This window comes from Meriones unguiculatus, chromosome 7 (genome assembly GCF_030254825.1).
Source record: "Meriones unguiculatus strain TT.TT164.6M chromosome 7, Bangor_MerUng_6.1, whole genome shotgun sequence".
Classification (NCBI taxonomy): domain Eukaryota; kingdom Metazoa; phylum Chordata; class Mammalia; order Rodentia; family Muridae; genus Meriones; species Meriones unguiculatus.
The window spans coordinates 58,865,454-58,883,809 of record NC_083355.1 but is presented as its reverse complement, the minus strand read 5'-3'; the positions used below and the strand labels follow the sequence as shown (position 1 = coordinate 58,883,809).

Here is an 18,356-nt window from a genome sequence, read left to right as displayed (position 1 = left end):
GATGATCTTTACGAATGAGAAGAAAGCAGATGTTGAAAACTGAGTTCACGTACATCCCATCAACTGATACCTTCTCACAGTGACAGACACAGCACAAGGCCCAGAGTATCAAACAGTTCAGTTCAGTGTGGCCAGAAGGACATGGAGAGCCTTTGAGGAGGCAGTGGCCTGGTGGCATCTCTCTGGACACTGGGCAACGCCAGGATGCAGATAGTTTGAGAGGAACTGGATGAGTGTACAACAGGCCTGCCTAGTGACTGCCAGCTAGGGCCCAATTCTCCAAACAATGGTACTGACTAGGGAGGAAGTACACAGAATAGGAACCTACAGGAAGCATTCCAGATTCGGACCATAGCAGAACTGAGTAATTTATGTAACCAACAGGCCAAAGGTAGTCTTACTGCAACATTCAGACTTCTTAGATCAACAACTGCGGCAGTAGACAGGCCCTGAAAAGTATTTCCCATCACATGCCAAAGGCAGAGACAGATCAGCAGCTCTGTCTTTGGGACCTTGTCATGGATTATGTTACTGTTTTGCTTACTTTTGATAAAGCATATTCAAAGACTGAGAATTCAGGGAGCTTGATAAACCGCAGACTACTGTAAACTAAAGGTGTGACGAGACGGATGGGTCTCCCTCAATAGTGGAGGCCTCTGCTGTGAGGAGACCTGGACCCACCCCACAGTTCTTCTGAACACAAGCTACACTCCCAGGTAACGGAAGAGCGTGTCCGTGGGATACAGGTGTGCTGTAGACCAGCCACTGCCCCCAGCACTCTGCCATTTGGGGAAGTAGAAGAACGGAATACCTTCAAATGAATTGCACTGAACAAAAGCTGCCTACAGCTGGGTGTCTGGGACTATGTCCCCCAGAGCAGGAGGCTGTGCCTCAACTCTGCCATTCTTAGCACCCATTACACATAGTGGTTGTGGAAGCCTCAGAGGCACAGAGTCTCGATAGGACTCTCTTGTTGCTCACCTAGAAAGTGAAAAGCCCAAACCCTCTTTGAGTTCTCACTGTAAAACTTCTCTTCTATCGTGCCTCTGTGGCTGTCCTCTAGCTTGGCACAAACTGTCTGATGGCACAGAAACCTGAGGGCACAAGAGAACTGCTGATCTCCAGCATTTCTCTGTAATCCGTGGAGAACAATCCTGGATACAGTACTGAACTTGTATCCAGGATACAGGAGACTTGTTTCCTTTGTTGAGGGGGAATGACACAACTAAGCATTGTATTATGACGTACATTCACAGATAAACACTTGGATGTCAACTGTCCTTCTACCTGGCGGTCATCCTTTGTGCCACAGTTTCAGGATGATGTGACAGGGCAAGGAAAGTGCCTTCCACCATTGTTCTTTTCTGATGGCGCAAAGACTTGTGTGGGGCATATTTGCCTTCCTCAGGTTACCTTAATGTTGGAGGTGACAGCAGGGTAGGGTAAGAGCATGGAGGCTGCTGCCCTCTGCCCGATTCCCACAGCTCAGCTCAGCCTCACCTCCTGTTTTGCTTTGTTCTCCTTCCACACAGGGATGAACAGAGCTGGGATTCCAACAGCATCTAATTCTAATTTTGACCAGTCCCATTAGAACCGAGAACCAAGTAGTCTCAGGCCGTCTAACATGAGATGTTAGAGCTCCCCCCCCCAACACCTTGCTTATTGATCAATAACACAGAGTCTTGAAAGTGATTCCCACAAGAAGGGTGCACCTCTCCACACAGTTGAACACTGGTGTCATCAGTCACTAATACTATACTACCCAGAGAAGGGTAAATGAAAACACTAAATGCTCAGTTTTCCTAATAGTCTTTTTCTGCCTAAAAGGGTCATCCTGTTTCACAATTTCATGCATGTTGCTATGCCTACAGTTTTATCATTTGCCAACAAATCAACTACCTGTTTAGCAGCCCTCATGAGGGATTTAAAATAGCCGCCATGAAAATTCTGGGCATCCACTACTTTTATAACAAACTTGATTGTCACCTATGGTATTTCAACGATCACCCCTCATATAGACATCACAGTGGAAATGAGATGCAGGACCTGCTTTCCATGGAACATTATGCAGAGGCACTCTGACTAATAAATCTTTGTAGCTAATGCATTCCAGATGGAAGCCATGTCTCACGGATTTAACCTTCCTAAACCCTTCCAAAAATTCCTCCCATCAAAAGCTTTCTGGATGAGATATGTTTGATTGAAATGGGATCATCAATACATGACAACTAAGTAATAGTACAAATGATTACTGCCCTCAGGAAAATTGCCATCTTCCTTCCCCCAAAGACCAAGTTTTGGCCCAGTCAGAAGAAATGGAGCCTATGCGCCTTCCCAGGTAGTTTCTATGCTTTTCCTTGAGTTCCTATCACCATTACTAGAAGCTACACAGAGAACAGCCATCTCTTTTGCACATACATGACAAAGAAGAAGGATCAAGACTCTTCTAGGAGTCACTAATTAACATCCTGTTTAATCACATCGCCATGTTTAGCAGTCTACATCATTAGTTTATGTCAGACATACAAGGTAAGACGTCAAAAAGCCTCCATGCCGCCACTTCCAGAACCAGTCATGTGCAGTAGTGGGGGCGATGTCAGACATGGCTGCGGCTGTAACTCCTCACCCTGGGGCTGGTGAAGCCTGGAGCGGGTGGCTTTTCCTTCTGACTATTTCTCAAATATAGCTCAATTTATGCATAACACATGGCTTTAGAAATACTTTTAAGGGAGGAAATGGAAGTGAATGCTGTCTTCTGCCTCTTCTTGGACTGAATCCTCTCTACAGAGAGTGCTGTGTGTAGCTAAAGGTCCAGAGAATCACAACAAAACATTTAAAATTCAAACCGACTTCTACCCACCCTTAAAATCCTCTAAACTTGGGTGAGTTGAAGTAAAATCTTATTTAGACTAGTGAAAAACATTAGAATAAATTAGTGAAATGTGAATATTTTACAATATGGGTAATGATTCTGTTTTTTGTTTGTTGGTTGGTTTGCTTTTACTTGCAATGACTGAATATTTGATCACCAGAATCCATGTCTATCAAACTTGACGGTATGCCTTAATGTAGGACATTCTGTGTATTTGCTTCATGTGAAATGCTGTGTCTTTAAATACTGGTGGCTCAAGGCCCAGAGGAGGTAGCGCAATGTGTAAGTCACTGTCACCCTGTTCCATCTCCTGTTAAGCATGATGAGGTCATGAGCCGCCAGGTCACTTCCCTTCCCGGCCTACAGAAGGTAACTGGACTCCAGCACAGTGGGTCCAGGCAGCAGGCATCAACATTTCATCACCTACCTAGCCAAGGTACATTTTTATTCTGGTGGCTTCTGATTCGGTTGGTGCCGAAGACGTACTAAGACTAGTTAAAAATTGAGAAGCATTTAACAACTCCCTAGATGGTTTTCTAACTCTCCCATAGAGAACAAGACTGGCAGCCCATCTCTCAAACAGCACAGTTCTACTGAATGCCTGCCCACTGTTACCTCCGAGCACGAGCTGACATCACGCCTATGCTGGGTCTGTACCAAAAGACCCAGCATTAACAAGAACCAGCGCCCTCCCCTCACCAGAACCCCATGCTGTGAGGTTCCGGCACAGCAGAAGGGCACTGTGTTCCAGCAGCCTGTGCTAAGGGTAGAGCCCTTTATTACTCCCAACTCAGTTTAGCTACACAAAGTTAAGTGACCAAATTATCCTCTAATGACTGAAATTAGGATAATGCCTCAGAGTTTCCTTCTTGCATTTATAAATATTTGAGTTGAACTTTTTTTCTTGTATTCCAATTGCAATGAAGACATTCAGGTTTTAAAATAAATTTCATAAAGATAATTTTATATATCACATATTTACTAGATGCATCCAGAGAGTGGGGATATAGAAGAATGTGTTTGCTGCTATGTGGGCTAAAACAACAGTTAATTACAAGAAGGAAAGAATGACTTTTCCAGGAACCCAGGCTAAAAGAAGCCACTGTAAGAACACGGAAGTCAGTTCCGGGCAGCCACAGCACAGAGAGGAAACATGTCAGATCACTGAAGCTCTAAAATCTGAAGATTTTAATCATGTCAAAAGCACAATTTTATTATCCTAACGTGTTTCCAAAAGAAGGACAGCACAGTTGGCAAAGATCCTTCCAGCTGGGGTCAAATTATGTTCAAGTTCACCTCGTGAAAGAGCTTTGACACTATCAGGTTGCTGGTCATATTTTTCTCCCTTTTGTTTCTAAGTTCATCGACAACAAACCTAGAATATCTTCTCCAGAGAAAAAGGTAGTCATAATCAGGAGAGGCCTGCCATTCTAGTTTCTTCAGTCACGTAAGTTTAATGGTCTGATAGGCAGCACATAGGGAATACTGAAAAGATGGAGCCCCACCCCCTTGGCGCCCTTTCCAAACGAGAGGACAAGCCTCGCTCCTGAGTGAGAAACAAGCTGAAATCAGAGAGGGTAATTATCTCCCTTATGCTCTGGCTCTAAAATTCTTAAGAGCCCCTGCTCAAATGTCCTCCTCACTTTGATGTACAGTTATAAGCTTACATTAAAACTCAATCACACCAGGGAATGTCATTTGCCAGCTTTCAGGCAGGTCTTAACAATGGACTCCTGGCTGAGTACAGCATGGATGGGATCAAGCCCTCTTCACCTTACTCAGCAGCAGGGGTTGCTGAGGCCAGCACACCTGGCTGAGGTACCCTCATAAGGGAGCCTGCTTAGCTTGCTCCACGTGAACGCAGGCTACAGGCATGCGCAGCAGGCATGCGCAATCTGAGCTACCGAAGTCCAGTGTCAGTTCAGTTGATATCTGCTAGAACGTCGCTCTGGATACCTAAGACCTTTTCTTTATTAACCAATCAAAACCCAAACAGCAGAAGTGGAGAGAGTATAAGGCTGGAATACATACTTACTTAAGACCTTCTGAAAGAACCATCACCCTGCATTATGAGCTGACTCGGGCATCGATCAGTCTTTCTATACTACTTCCTCAGAAAGTTTGTACATGGAAAGTATTTGTCTATTTTTTTTGGAAATTAGATAAGAAATTGTGGGCCAATTAGAAATATCTACTCCTTTTATGCTCATTAATGAATGCAATTGCCTCTGTGATTACAAGAGTGACTAGCAGTGTTTTCTGTTACCTAAAAAATCCGACCGCCACCGCCGACGGAAAGCGGAAGTGAGCGGTTTCAAACTGCTCCACCGCCAGCCCATCTGAGTCCTCTCCAGGAGCAGGGTGCCTGTGAGCCTTCCACGATCCTGTCTGAGTGCACTTGTTCACAAGACCATTTAATATTAAACCAACACAGATTCTGGCTGCAGCTGCGGTCAAGTCTTGGCCTAAGAGCGCATCGGCGTTAATGTGGCGAGATGAAAGGGCTCTTATTGAAACTTTTCTTTAACAACAGATTTTAATCTCCTTATGATATTAATGCAGATACTATCACTGTTAACAGACTGCCGCCAAACACAGCAACGTGGAAGTTTAGGTTGGCCTGAGGCCATGAATCAGACTTGTGTGGATGTGTACTCAACATGCTGTGTATGGAAGGAAGGTTTTAGTCAAAAAAGAGCGTCAGTGGAGGACTTTTTTGTTCTTACTCTTTTTTCTTCCCCTTTCCCTCCATCCGTCCCTCTCCCTGTCCCTCCCTCCTTCCTGTTCTCTCTCTTTCCCTCTTTCCCTTCCTCCCTCTTTTTTTTTGTGCTGTCCATCAAACTCAGAAACACATGAAAAGCAAGCATTCTATTATTGAGCTACAACCTTGCATTCTTTCTGTCTGTCTGTCTATCTATCTATCTATCTATCTATCTATCTATCTATCTATCTATCTATCATCTATCTATCGACAGGCTCTAACTAAACAAACCAGCCTGTCCTCTGCAGTTCAGGCAGGCCTTGAACTGTGATCCTCCTGCTTCATCACTGCCCCTCCCCACCCTCAGACACACATCAGCTGGAGTTATAAGTCTTTGCCCAATCTTCTCCTTAATGTTCAACTTCCTTTTTTATACAGACAGTCAGCTGACGTACATGAATACCGAGCCAGCCTGGTAAATACACCATGCAGGAGCTATACTGCTTCTAAATCTGCAATTAAAAGGTGAAGAGAGAGCAGCTGGTTTCTCTCATTACTTGATCTGAGGCCCACTACTCAGGAGAAAAGCCATCATTCGAATTCTGGTCAAAAGACTGTGGTTGTGGAGGTCACAGGCCCTAGTGGGGAAGGCCAAACTATTATTCTGTTGGATGGACAGGACACGCCACTCAAGTTGCTGCCTACATAAGTATGTTTATGCTTACAGATTAGTGCTACCATCAGCACTGGTCAATGAAGCTCCTCTCCGCAGTGGGCAGTGGTAACTGCAGACTCTTAATTGGCCAAAGTGCAGACCATAAGGGATGTTGAATGCTCAACCACATACGAGACCTCTAAGCACTCTCTGCAAAGCTCAGAGGGCATTGTGGAAGACAGAGCAGAGAGGATGCAAGAACAATGAAGGAGACGTCCGAACATCCCCAAGCCTCTGGAGACATGGTGGGTGACAGGGCAGAGAGAAGGCAAGAATGGAAGCATGAAGGGAGTGAGGTGCAGTGCTGTCTGTGCCTCTTGATCACACAGCTACTGGGAATGCCTGTGCAAGTGCCTTTCATGGAAGGGAAAAGAACCTAAAGGCAGATAATGGTAGCTGGTAAAGATATTTAATTCAGTGGTAAAGCCACTGGTAATGTATCCAAGCTCTTGTAAATAATTCCTTATTTATCCACTAGTATGTATAACCAACACATGCATTATTAAAAATGAAAGAAAGAGCTGTCTGTGATGGTACATACCATAATCACAACAGAAGGGAGACTGAACCACAAGGCTCTCAAGCATAAAGCCATCATGGGATAAAAAGCTGACCTTGTCCAAAAATAAATGAATCCAACCCAGTAGTAACAAATTATTGGCAATGAAGCAACTGGCAAGCCACTGTTGAGTGTAGAGCACTGGCCTGGAGGTACCAGGAGCTGAGCACTGGGGACTGGTGGGCACTTCAGGGTGGGGTGCTATTTCGTCTGCAGTACCAGTGTGTAGTACAAGAGCCAACGGACTTCACCAAAGCCACATGAAGGAAAGAATCCAGATTTGAACCTGGCCTAGAAGCTTGGAGCTTGAGGAGTTGACTTTCTTTGCCACCTGAGTGCGATGGCCATCGTGAGGGGAGGTGGCTTGCACTCACAGCAAGTAGGAGACATGATTCTGATGCCTTATTTGCCCTAGTAAATAACTTCCCCTCTCCTCTACAAACACTTATCAATGAGGTGTAGTTTGTGTGCCGGAGACTGGAAAGTACTGGAAACTGAAGGTAAAACATGCAGTCTTGGCTCTCAATTAGCTCGGAGCACAGCTGGGAACCCACAATGACAGAGCAAGATTAACAAACTTATCTGTGCACTTATTTTCAGCTCATACTTGAAAAAGATGTGATATTATTGCAGGTAAGGAAGAACTGTGACAGCATAGAAGCAAACATTTCTCTCTCCTGTAAAAAGAAACAAATTTGACTTTTTGGAGAGAAACAGAGCATCAATACGGCGAAGGTGCTGTGGTGACCCTGACGTCTAACACTACCCAGCTTTGCGTAGTGCGATTCGCAAACAGTAGATGGAAAGAGTGAATAAAGCCGGGACAACAAAAATGTGGTGAACAGTTCTCCAATTTTACATATTCAGATTTAGAAAAACATCAAGAATGTAGTTCCGTGTCGACAGTGAAGAAATGCACTGAGAAAATGAACTAAAGCCTGGGGACGTGAGGGATGGAGACTGGGAGCAGTCAGTGAGAGCCTCCTGCACAGGCATCTATGTGAAACACTATTCACAGAAGCATGTGTTTGCCATTCCAGCACTGGGCGGTGAAGACAGGCACATCCTGGGGCTCGCTGGCCTGCCACACTACCTTACCTGCTGAGTTCCAGGCTCAGCTAAAGACCCCGCCTCAAAAATAAAGTGGGGTGTGACCAAAGACCTGATGACAACCTATAACCTCCACACTCGTGTACCTGTACACACAAAATGTACACACACACACACACACACACACACACACACTGAGGATCTAATTATTATAAATATTTAGACCAAGATTGTTTTTGGGATCTAACTCACTTCAAAAATTATGCAGGACACAAACACACAATTTGGGAGACAACACAGTAAGGGGCTTTTATTTCCAGATGTTAGGTTTAGGGTCACATTTCGGTGTGTTTTCTCTAGCCCGTGTGTTGTGTGATGAACACAGACTTTTGCAATCATGTAAGCGTTTCTGTCTTGCTTATCAATGTGCTTGAAAGGTGGCTGCAGATGCATCAGCAGAGCCGCCACCAGCCACACAGTAGGTCTCGATCCTGCTGCAAAACCAAGGAATGTCTTGCTGATGTGTTAGCGTCAGCAGTCTACATGTGGCTTGGAGAAGAGTGTCCCCGGAGAAAGGCGCAGCCAGCTGTCCTTTACAGGAAACCACAGTGCTGCCTTTAGGAAGGGGATGCCAAGAGAACATGCTTCAAAGATGCCGCTTCCACAGTTCACATACTGCAATGTAAGTCTCCCAGAACTTTCTCATTGTACTCAGCGCTGTCTGTGCAGTTAATTTAGGCATCGGAAACTCAGTTGTTAATTTTCTGACTTGCCTCTGGACTCTTAAATGCTATTGCTCCAATCATAACACGTTGGAACACTTACACAGATTTCAACAATAATATCCACAGCTGGGAATAAATCAAAGCAGTTTTATCACTGATTAAGTGCTATTGAGATATAGTGACAAGACAACATGAAGCAAAGGACGGATTTCAGTCGGAAGGATTAAGACCGAGCCTGGGGGAGGAAGGAGGGTGATCCAAGCAAAGTCTATGTGATATTAAAAAAGTCGGATTCAGAGTCAGAACGCAGATTGCATTTTTCAAAATGTAAATTCTGTTTCCTCTTCCACACACAGTATGTGCCTATGTATTTATGCTACAGAGAAGGCCAGCTACATAAGATGAATGTAGGCACAGCTGTTTTTCCAGCTAAAATGCTTTCATCCTAAGACAGGGGTCAGAAAACGTTTTCTGTCAAGACCCAGGGTATAAATATTTTAGGCACTGCAGACCATACATTTCCTGTTGCAACCACTCACTGTGCTGTTACAGCGTGAAAGCAGCCATGACAATACATAAATTAATGGGTGTGGCTGGATGCCAATAAAAATGAACTTATAAAAACCGGCAGATTTTTAGCACCTGGGATTTAACACCTGGGATAGAGTTTGCTGATGTTGGCAGTAAGAGTCAAGCTAACCCAGAAAACCTTCCTAAACCTAAGCAAAGTTCTGTAGATGAAACACTGTGATCTGAAGACTCAGGTCAGACTTCAGGAGAAGCGCAAACCCTCTCGGTTCTCCACAGCATCTCTCCTGTGCCAGAAAGCCACCCCTGCTCAAACCTCCATGCCAGGGAATGATCAGAGTGGTTAACTCTCTCAGGGCACCTAAAAATTCCCCTTTCAATTTCCTTTCTTTTGTTCCTACATGTTTTTTTAAACATGTCCTTTCATTTATTTTTTTATTGTATTTAAACATTTTATTTTTTCATTTTTCTTTATTATTTTTTATATTAATTACAGTTTATTCACTTTGTATCCCAGCTGTAGCCTCCTCCCTCATTCCCTCCCAATCCCACCCTCCCTCCCTCATCTCCTTCCTGCTCCTCTCTAAGTCATGAATGGATATAACCTAAAACCCCTGCCCAGATATAGCCCATCGCAGCTCAGTATCCAAGTGGGATCCCTAGTTAGGGGAACAGGGACTATCTCAGACATGAACTCAATGGTTGGCTCTTTGATCCCCGCCCCCCTCAGGGGGAGGAGCAGCCTTGCTAGGCCACAGAAGAGGACATTGCAGCCAGTCCTGAAGAGATCTGATAAGCTAGGATCAGATGGAAGGGGAGGAGGACCTCTCCCATCAGTGGATGTCCTTTCATTTCTCTTGCTAATTATTTGAGCCACAAAATAAGTCAGGGTTTCTGCTTTCCAATCAGCTCATCTCAGACTTCTCGTGCTGCTGGCATCTGGTGCTGGCAGGTTTTGGCCTGCTCACTTGGAGGCTGGTGCTGACCAAGCCAGGCCAGCTGCTTCAATGCTGCTAGCTTTTCCAGCCACAGCTGTGCAAAGGCCTGCAGGTAGGACAGAACTCAACTCTTGTTTGTTCCTTGTCTCAGGGCATCCTTGACATTTTCACTGTGGATTGGATGATGGTAAGGGGACGGCCCTCATGAAGACTGCAGAATGCCAGTCTTGGTATGAACAAAATTCCTCCTCATGATGTATTCTTAGCATTTTAGATGATCTTGCAACACAGGAGCATCAGCACTTAGAAACTTTATTGAGTTCAAAGAGACAATGGCAATAGTGCATATCCAGAATGGCTGGTTGCAGAATGTGTTACGAGCTCGGCACCCAGCAGGGCGCTCACATCCATCTTGCCCATCCTTTCACATGGCCCCTTTGAGTGTAAGAGCTGCCACCTCATGTCTCCACCGCCCTCTTCAAGCTGTCTATTCATTCCAATCCTAGGATGATCAGAGAATTCCATAGGATTCAGGGTTTTGGTGCTCTCCTCTCTTAAAACTTTGGGTCCTGGGATGATGTCCACTAAAACTCGTGATTTTTAGGGCAGACAGCACACAGCCAGTATTCTCACCCGACTCTCTAAACCACTGAGCCTTCTCACCTACAGGGCTCAGCAGTATTTCAGGCTCTTTTTATCTCCCCAGTTAAATTAATGGTCTCACTGTCCTTTAATTCTGCCCACCTCCTACACAGCTCAAATCTATCTCCATCACTGTGGACTCATGTGCTTTGTCCAGATGTGCTGCGTCAGGTGGCTGCTCCCTCTGCTGTCTGACATGCCACTTGAATACATCTTCTCTCCATTCCTCACTGACTTCTCTTTACTACTAAGTGGTCATTTTATTGGTCATCTCCAAAGTCTCTCTCTCTGTGAATTATGTCTCTAAGCTGAAAAAAAAATCACTCCTTATATAATTTTCAAATATCTTAGCATACTTAATGAGTTCCAATAAGCTTATGCTAACTATTTTTAATACCTCCTATAACTAACACCCACACACACGCATACCAGCACACCCCCCCACACCTGTGCACACACATGCGCGCACACACACACACACATTCATTGCCAATACCAAAAAGATCTCAACTTTACCAAACTTATGCATCAGCTCTCAGCATGCTGGGCTCTTTTGTGTCTCTGTGCCTTTGTCTCTTTCTCACACTTAGAAATCTCTTGCTTATGTGACATTTTATCTACCCATCAAAAATTAGCTTAAAAGTTCCCTTCTCTACGAACTTTCTCAGTCTCTACAATCTTATTTAAGTCCTCTGTATCTGCCATTGTGATAGCACTGAAGGACTAGATCATTATTTACAGGTCTATTATTTTCCAGCAGACCACCAGTTCCTTTATGAAAGGAGAGCTGCTTTCTGTCTCTCAAGCTCATGATTCAGAATAGCATCTAGTATATGCCGCTATTTAGTAAACATTTATAAGATGCACTGCCCAGTGACAGGCTATTTAAAAATTCAGTACCATAAGTCAATGGGCTTGCTATATTCCTACAACAGAGTATTTTACTTTGTTAACATAATATTAGCTACTATTAGGTAAGATGGAAAATATTTTTTTAAGATTGAAAATATTAGTATGAGTTGTTTCAGCATTTGTCAGATCAGACAAAAGTAAGCATATAAATTTTACTCTCAGCAATTAAAATGATATAAATCATGAAGATTATTTATGTAAAATCATGAAGATTATATAAAATTAATCCTTTAAAATGTTCAATAAATTAAGAACACAGATTAAAAACAAATAAGATCAAACGTGATTTAGGAGGAGCTACTGAGCCTAATCAAGAATTTTCTGTTCAATCTGGTAACAACCCTCAACTCCCACACCAGGGAAGAATAAGAGAAAGCTATCAAGTTAAGAAAGTGGAAGAGTTTGAGAAATATCTGTGTGTCCTCTAGTTTATTAGAAAGGATGAAGTGTTCCTAGAGAAGATGGAAAAAAATAATCCAAGATGAAAGCTGGAAGAAAAAGATTTCAGTGGGTTTGAACGAAATGGAACATCAGAAGATTAGAGAGTTGACTCTCTCATCAAGGAAAAAGAGAAGGGAAAATTCGGCTCCTCTAAAGCCCTAAAATGTATACATGGCACTGTCCACTACACCTGAATTCACATCTTTTAAACAGTGTGGTACTCCTTGCCCAGGGTCAGAGAGGGTCCCTGAGCAGGACAAGGTGCTGACCCAGTCGGTGGTGCTCTGGAGGCCACTGCAGTGATGGGTCAACGTGACTAAGGAAGACCACTGTTTATGCAAGGGATACCCATCAAATCTGAAAACTCATCCCACTACTGTTGATGGAAGTGGGAATAAATGCTAGTGATATAAAGTACTTCAAACTGCTTCTAGAAGCTATAAGGCTTAGAAACTGGAGGAATATTTCCATCTTTGAGGTTATGACTCAGTATGAGAAAAGTAAATGGAAGAGTAATGTCAACAGATTTTCTTGAATTAAATTTTTTTTCAATGTGTATCAGAACTGTAATCTCTTCACTGGACAAGATGGAGGGGTTTTTGCAAAGATCAGGAAGCAGGTATTTGGCAGATCAAGGGCATAAAGAGAGGGTAGAGGCCCAAGTAATATTTCATTAAATAGTGAATTAAAAAAAAAACAGGACAGAAGATGCTTTCAATATCTAGTTTATTTATTTTTTTTAACTTTTATTAATTACACTTTATTCACTTTGTATCCCCCATAAGCCCCTTCCTCCGCCCCTCCCAATCCCACCCTCCCTCTCCCTTCTTCATGCATGCCCCTCCCCAAGTCCACTGATAGGGGAGGTCCTCCTCTCCTTTCTTCTGATCTTAGTCTATCAGATCTCATCAGGAGTGGCTGCATTGTCATCTTCTGTGGCCTGGTAAGGTTGTTCCCCTCTCAGGGGGAGATGATCAAAGAGCAGGCCAATCAGATTATGTCAGAGGCAGTCCCTCTTTCCATTATTATGTAACCCACTTGGACACTAAACTGCCATGGTCTATGTCTGTGCAGGGGGTCTAGGTTATCTCCATACATGATACTTGGTTGGAGTATGAGTCTCTGGGAAGACCCCTGTGTTCAAATTTTCTGGTTCTGTTGTTCTCCTTGTGGAAATCAATCTGGCGCTTTCTCAGACAACTAGGAATAGCACTTCCTCAAGACCCAGCCATACCACTCCTCGGCATATATTCAAAAGAGGCTCAAGTACACAATAAGGACATTTGCTCAACCATGTTTGTAGCAGCTTTATTTGTAATAGCCAGAAGATGGAAACAGCCCAGATGCTCCTCAACTGAAGAACAGATGCAGAAATTGTGGTACATCTACACAATGGACTATTACTCAGCAATGAAAAAAATGAGGAAATCATGAAATTTGCAGGTAAATGGTGGGACCTGGAAAGGATCATCCTGAATGAGCTGTCCCAGAAGCAGAAAGACACACACGGTATATACTCACTCATATAGACATATAATATAGGATAAACCTACTAAAATCTGTACATCTAAAGAAATTAATTAAGAGGGAGGACCCTGATGAAAATGCTCAATCACCATCCTGAAAGGCAAAGAGGATGGACACCAAAAGAAGAAGAAAAAATCAGGAAACAAGTTAGGAACCTGCCACAGAGGGCCTCTGAAAGGCTCGGCCCTGCAGACTATCAAAGCAGACACTGAGACTTATGGCCAACTGTTGGGCAGAATGCATGGAATCTTATGTAAGAAGTGGAAAATAGTAAGATCTGGAGAGGACAGGAACTGAAATATCTACATTTTTATAAGTTCAATTACTAATTTATAAAGCTTTGTTAGTAAAAGCAAGATTGAGACACAGAGCATCAAAAGTGAACATTATCCCACAGTTAGGGCAACAGAGGGCACACACTGATGAGCAACAGATAGTGTGGTCCGCTTGAAACCCAACCAGCTGTGAGCTGCCCAGGAGGTACACTCCAGGGAGGTTCAGACAAGGCAGGATGTTTGTTTTAAATAAGCAGTGACTGAGCTGGAAGAGGGCTGAGGAGGGGTGAGGAGGAGATCTTTGGAAGCCGATTGTAAGGCTGACAGAAGGAGAGGCAGCAAGCTGATGGGGAACTTTAGGATCTGTGGGGAGTATGGCCCAGCTGGGGGAACAGCACCTGATAAACCTTTTATAGACACTTCCACCCTCAGAATGAAGAGAAGCAACGTGAATAGTGGTGTGCTGAGTTTCACCGCGTTGTCTCCAATAAACAATAAAGGATGAAACCATGCGGTCTCAGAGTGGGAAGATCCCAAACACTACCCAGGCTTTTAGACCAGTCTCACGGATGCACCCTCTTCCTGGTGAAGGCTCAGCAGTCTGCTGACACTAGGCATAGCATTATCAAAAGACTCCCATTCCGTGTTCAGCCAGTTTAGATGGAGATGTCTTCATAGCGAATTAAAATCTGTTTAGCCACTAATGTGATTACAATTCTTATGAAAACACAAATGAAAAGTGCCTGATCTTTCCTATCTATATCAGCCCCTCAGAATATTTGGAGTCCCTCTATTTTTTTTCCTCAAGTCTACCCTCTTGCCTTGACCTCACAGCCCAATGACAGCTGGCCACTGTTCACATGCCTCATTTTGCAAGCCCCCATGCTTTCCCTCTAGAAAAAAAATGAGGAATACAGATAAGATAGAGGCAAACTTAGAGAAAAAATACAATATACTAAAGATAGAAAGAGAAAGAAACACTGGGAGAGAGAGACACTGGAAGGAGGGTGATGCTAGGTGTTGCCTGAATTTTAGGTACACAAATTCAAAATGTGTGGTAAGTGGACAGAATAATAATCCTCTCTCTAGAGATTCCACAATGGAATATTTTTTTCAAGGCAACTGGGAGATAATAAAAGACGAAGTACTGTGGTAATGATCTACATGAGAAAATACAGAAGTGAAGGACTTCAGAACAAATAAAAACAGCTAAGTTGGAAGTAGGTATACTAACGTAACTACTAAAAGGATGTGAAAAATGTGGAAGGAGACTCAAGCAGACATGTGTGAAAGGCAGGAGTCCAGGGTGTCGTGGGCATGTATGGGCCTCTAGAGCTGTAGATACGCACACGCACACACTCAAGACAGGACTGTCAGGGGCACCTCATGGGAAACATGACACTACACTATAAACATTATACATCTCGTACTTACTGTCTGATGCGCCACGGCTGAGAAGGGGAAGCTACAGCTTCTTTGTATATTCTCTTTTTGTCTCTGAGTTCTCGATTGAGAACATAAAAACTTTGAACTGTGTGCCTACAGCATTACTGAATAGAGACAAAAGAACTGACATTGTGTGTGCATGTATATCTATCTAACCAACACACACACATGTATGTTCTACCTGAATAGAAAAAAAAAAACAGAAATTGACCAAATTAGATACGTTAAGGTCCTACAATATAAGCAAACCATAACATAGGGGTACAGAACCATGGCCTGTATCCAAGGAACATTTTTTAAAGTCAGCTAATGAAGACATGAAATAAACTAGGGACCACTGCGAGGTAGCTACTTGGTGATTTAACATTTCTTTTCTGATAGAGTTGCTAGATTTATAGCCAAACAATTCCTCAAACTTATAATACTGTTAGTATCATATTTGAAAATCAGCAAGACATGGGAGATGAAATCTAATTAAATCAAGTAATAAACAGCAGAAAACTGAAATTGCTGTTAACTGATGTAAGTCTCCCATCAGTCATTCCAGGTTTCTATCTGTGACTTCACAGGGGCAGTGTAATATAAACAAACAAAGTATTTCAGAGGGGAACTCAACTGAAGGTGAAAGCAGTTGGATTCAAAATTATCTTTATAAATTAAAATAAATTTGAGAAAATATTCAATTTAAAGGTGACAAAAATAGAAATCTGGACCAAATCAATTGTTTTAGTGTCAAGTGGGACAATCCAGCCTCATGATGCTTGTATGGCAGGGGTGGAGCCTCAGTGAACTAAATGGTGAGCTGGCATGATGGCTGGGCCCTGGGAGAAGAAGGATGATATAAGATGTACCTCCCTCCTGGTTCATCCTTCTGGGTGCGCGAGAAGACAGCATGAGGTTGCGTGGCCTACAGACTATGCAACTGGAGATCCACAGAGAGCTGGATGAGTGGATGAGGTCAAGAAGACAGCTCGCAGGAGAGAAGACGGGGCCAGGAAGACGACATTAGCATTAAAACATGGTGCTACAAAGCTGATTCTTGCAAGGACAGCACGGGCTGGCTCAGCAGAGAACAAGTCAGCCATTCTTGGAAATGTCTGAACACTGGTTAGGCAACCTCTAACAGGATATTCCCGATAAGGTTCTTACTAGAGGGTATGGACAGCTGGAGGCCTTTTTGTTTTCCTACTTCAGGCTATCCCACTGCCACCAGAATGTATGCTCAATATTCTTCATGAAATGTTCCAGAAATCCCTATAAAGTTTTGCACTAGGACACATAATATATTTAACAATGATAATTTGTATATGAATTAAAAAATCATAGGAAATATCCACATAATTTCGTTTTTCAAATTATTAAAGAAGTAAAAGTCCCAGGAGTAAAATCTCCAGAAAGTGAGTAGTGTTCAACTACCAACCTCTTTCTGCAGTTCTGGAGCACAGCTTGGTTGCAGAGCCTCTGGGGTGAGATGAACTGGAGTTTATGCTGCTTCAGTGTAACTCTACTGATAAGCGGTTTGAACAGAGCCATGTGGCAGTTTGGGGGCTCGGGCCTGTAATCCCAGCAGGCGAGAGGGAGCAGGTCTGTGAGTTGGAGGTCAGCCTGGTCTATAGGGTGAGTTCCAGGGCAGCCAGGGCTGACTCAAAAAACTAAAACCAAAGCCAAGGAGAGAGAGAGAGAGAGAGAGAGAGAGAGAGAGAGAGAGAGAGAGAGAGAGAGATCTGAACAGACTAACGACCAAGAGACAAAGCATCCTGCTAAATTACCATCCTGGGGTAGTAGAAAATATCCTTAATAAATAAAATGATATGCTTGGCAGCAGCTCTTTGTGATTTCTTTTCTATTGGCTTTTTATATTTCCTACATCCTAGGGAGGAAAAAAGAGCATGTTTTCGAAAAGTTGAGATTAGAGCATGTAAATGGAGCTAATTGTTCAATCACAGAAGGACTGGTTAAGGCTAGGCATCAGTATTACCTTTCTCATGCACAGCCAATATCTTCTGTGCTGTCTCGAGAGCCTGCTGTGAAAGGTCTCCCCAGCAAGGCTGAAAGACTGGACTGATCCTTTCATCTCCACGTCATTTGTTTACCGACCAACAAAGGGACAGTGACAGGGACCTGGGCTAGGGCCAGGTGTCTTAGTAGCCTCATTTATCACATGAGTTGCTGGGTCTCACCTGACTTCTGCATTCCTCAACTTACCAGCAGAGGTTTTAGTTAACTGTCATCTCTAGGTCTCGTCGGCATAGCCATGCCTGGCTAAACACCAACTTTTTAGGTGCCCTTTTGGGCCTCTGCAAATGACCACATGAGCCTGAGTAAGGAGTGTAACTGTGAAAAGGTCTTTTAGCACAGGAATTCTTAATTGCGGCACTAAATCAACATTCCATTTTAAATTTCTTTCCCAACTAGTGACAAATGGAGGAAATTTTATAGTTGGGTTAATTTGTGACCTCTTTTAACCAACTAGCAAACTTAACTTCCATTAGAGTAGTCTTGCTCTTGTATTTATCATGGACTATTTAGAAAATGTGTACTTTCTCTGGGGAGGGTCTAATTTATAATTCAAGACCCATTAAATTTTTTCCCATTAGAATTCTTACTTTAATTGTTAAGATTCTTAATTTTGCATGGGTCTGACCACAAGTCAAATAGAAAATACTCTCTAAAGGCTCTGGTCAGCTTCTTTCTTACAATATACCCAAGGTAAAGGCAGGGGACCCAGAGCTTGTGCCCTTTTCTTCTGTGTTCACCACAATGAATCGTAAGGCACAGCCTGCTACTTTATCTGTCTCCTCTGGAGCACTGTGTGGCATCTTTTTTCTTTTTAATTTTTATTATTAGTTACATTTTATTAACTCTTAACTCTGTATCTCAGCTGTATCCAGCTCCCTCATTCCCTCCCAATCCCACCCTCCCTCTCTCATCTCCCTGCTCCTTTCCAAGTCCACTGATTAGGGAGGACCTCTTCCCCTTTCATCTGACCCTGTTTTATCAGTTATCTTCAGGACTGGCTGCAAAG

General features: G+C 43.3%; 1 protein-coding gene across 1 annotated transcript in view; it reads right to left on the bottom strand.

The window, feature by feature from the left end:
- Npas3 (neuronal PAS domain protein 3) overlaps positions 1-18,356 on the bottom strand; it is an 852,204-nt gene that overhangs the window by 338,208 nt on the left and 495,640 nt on the right.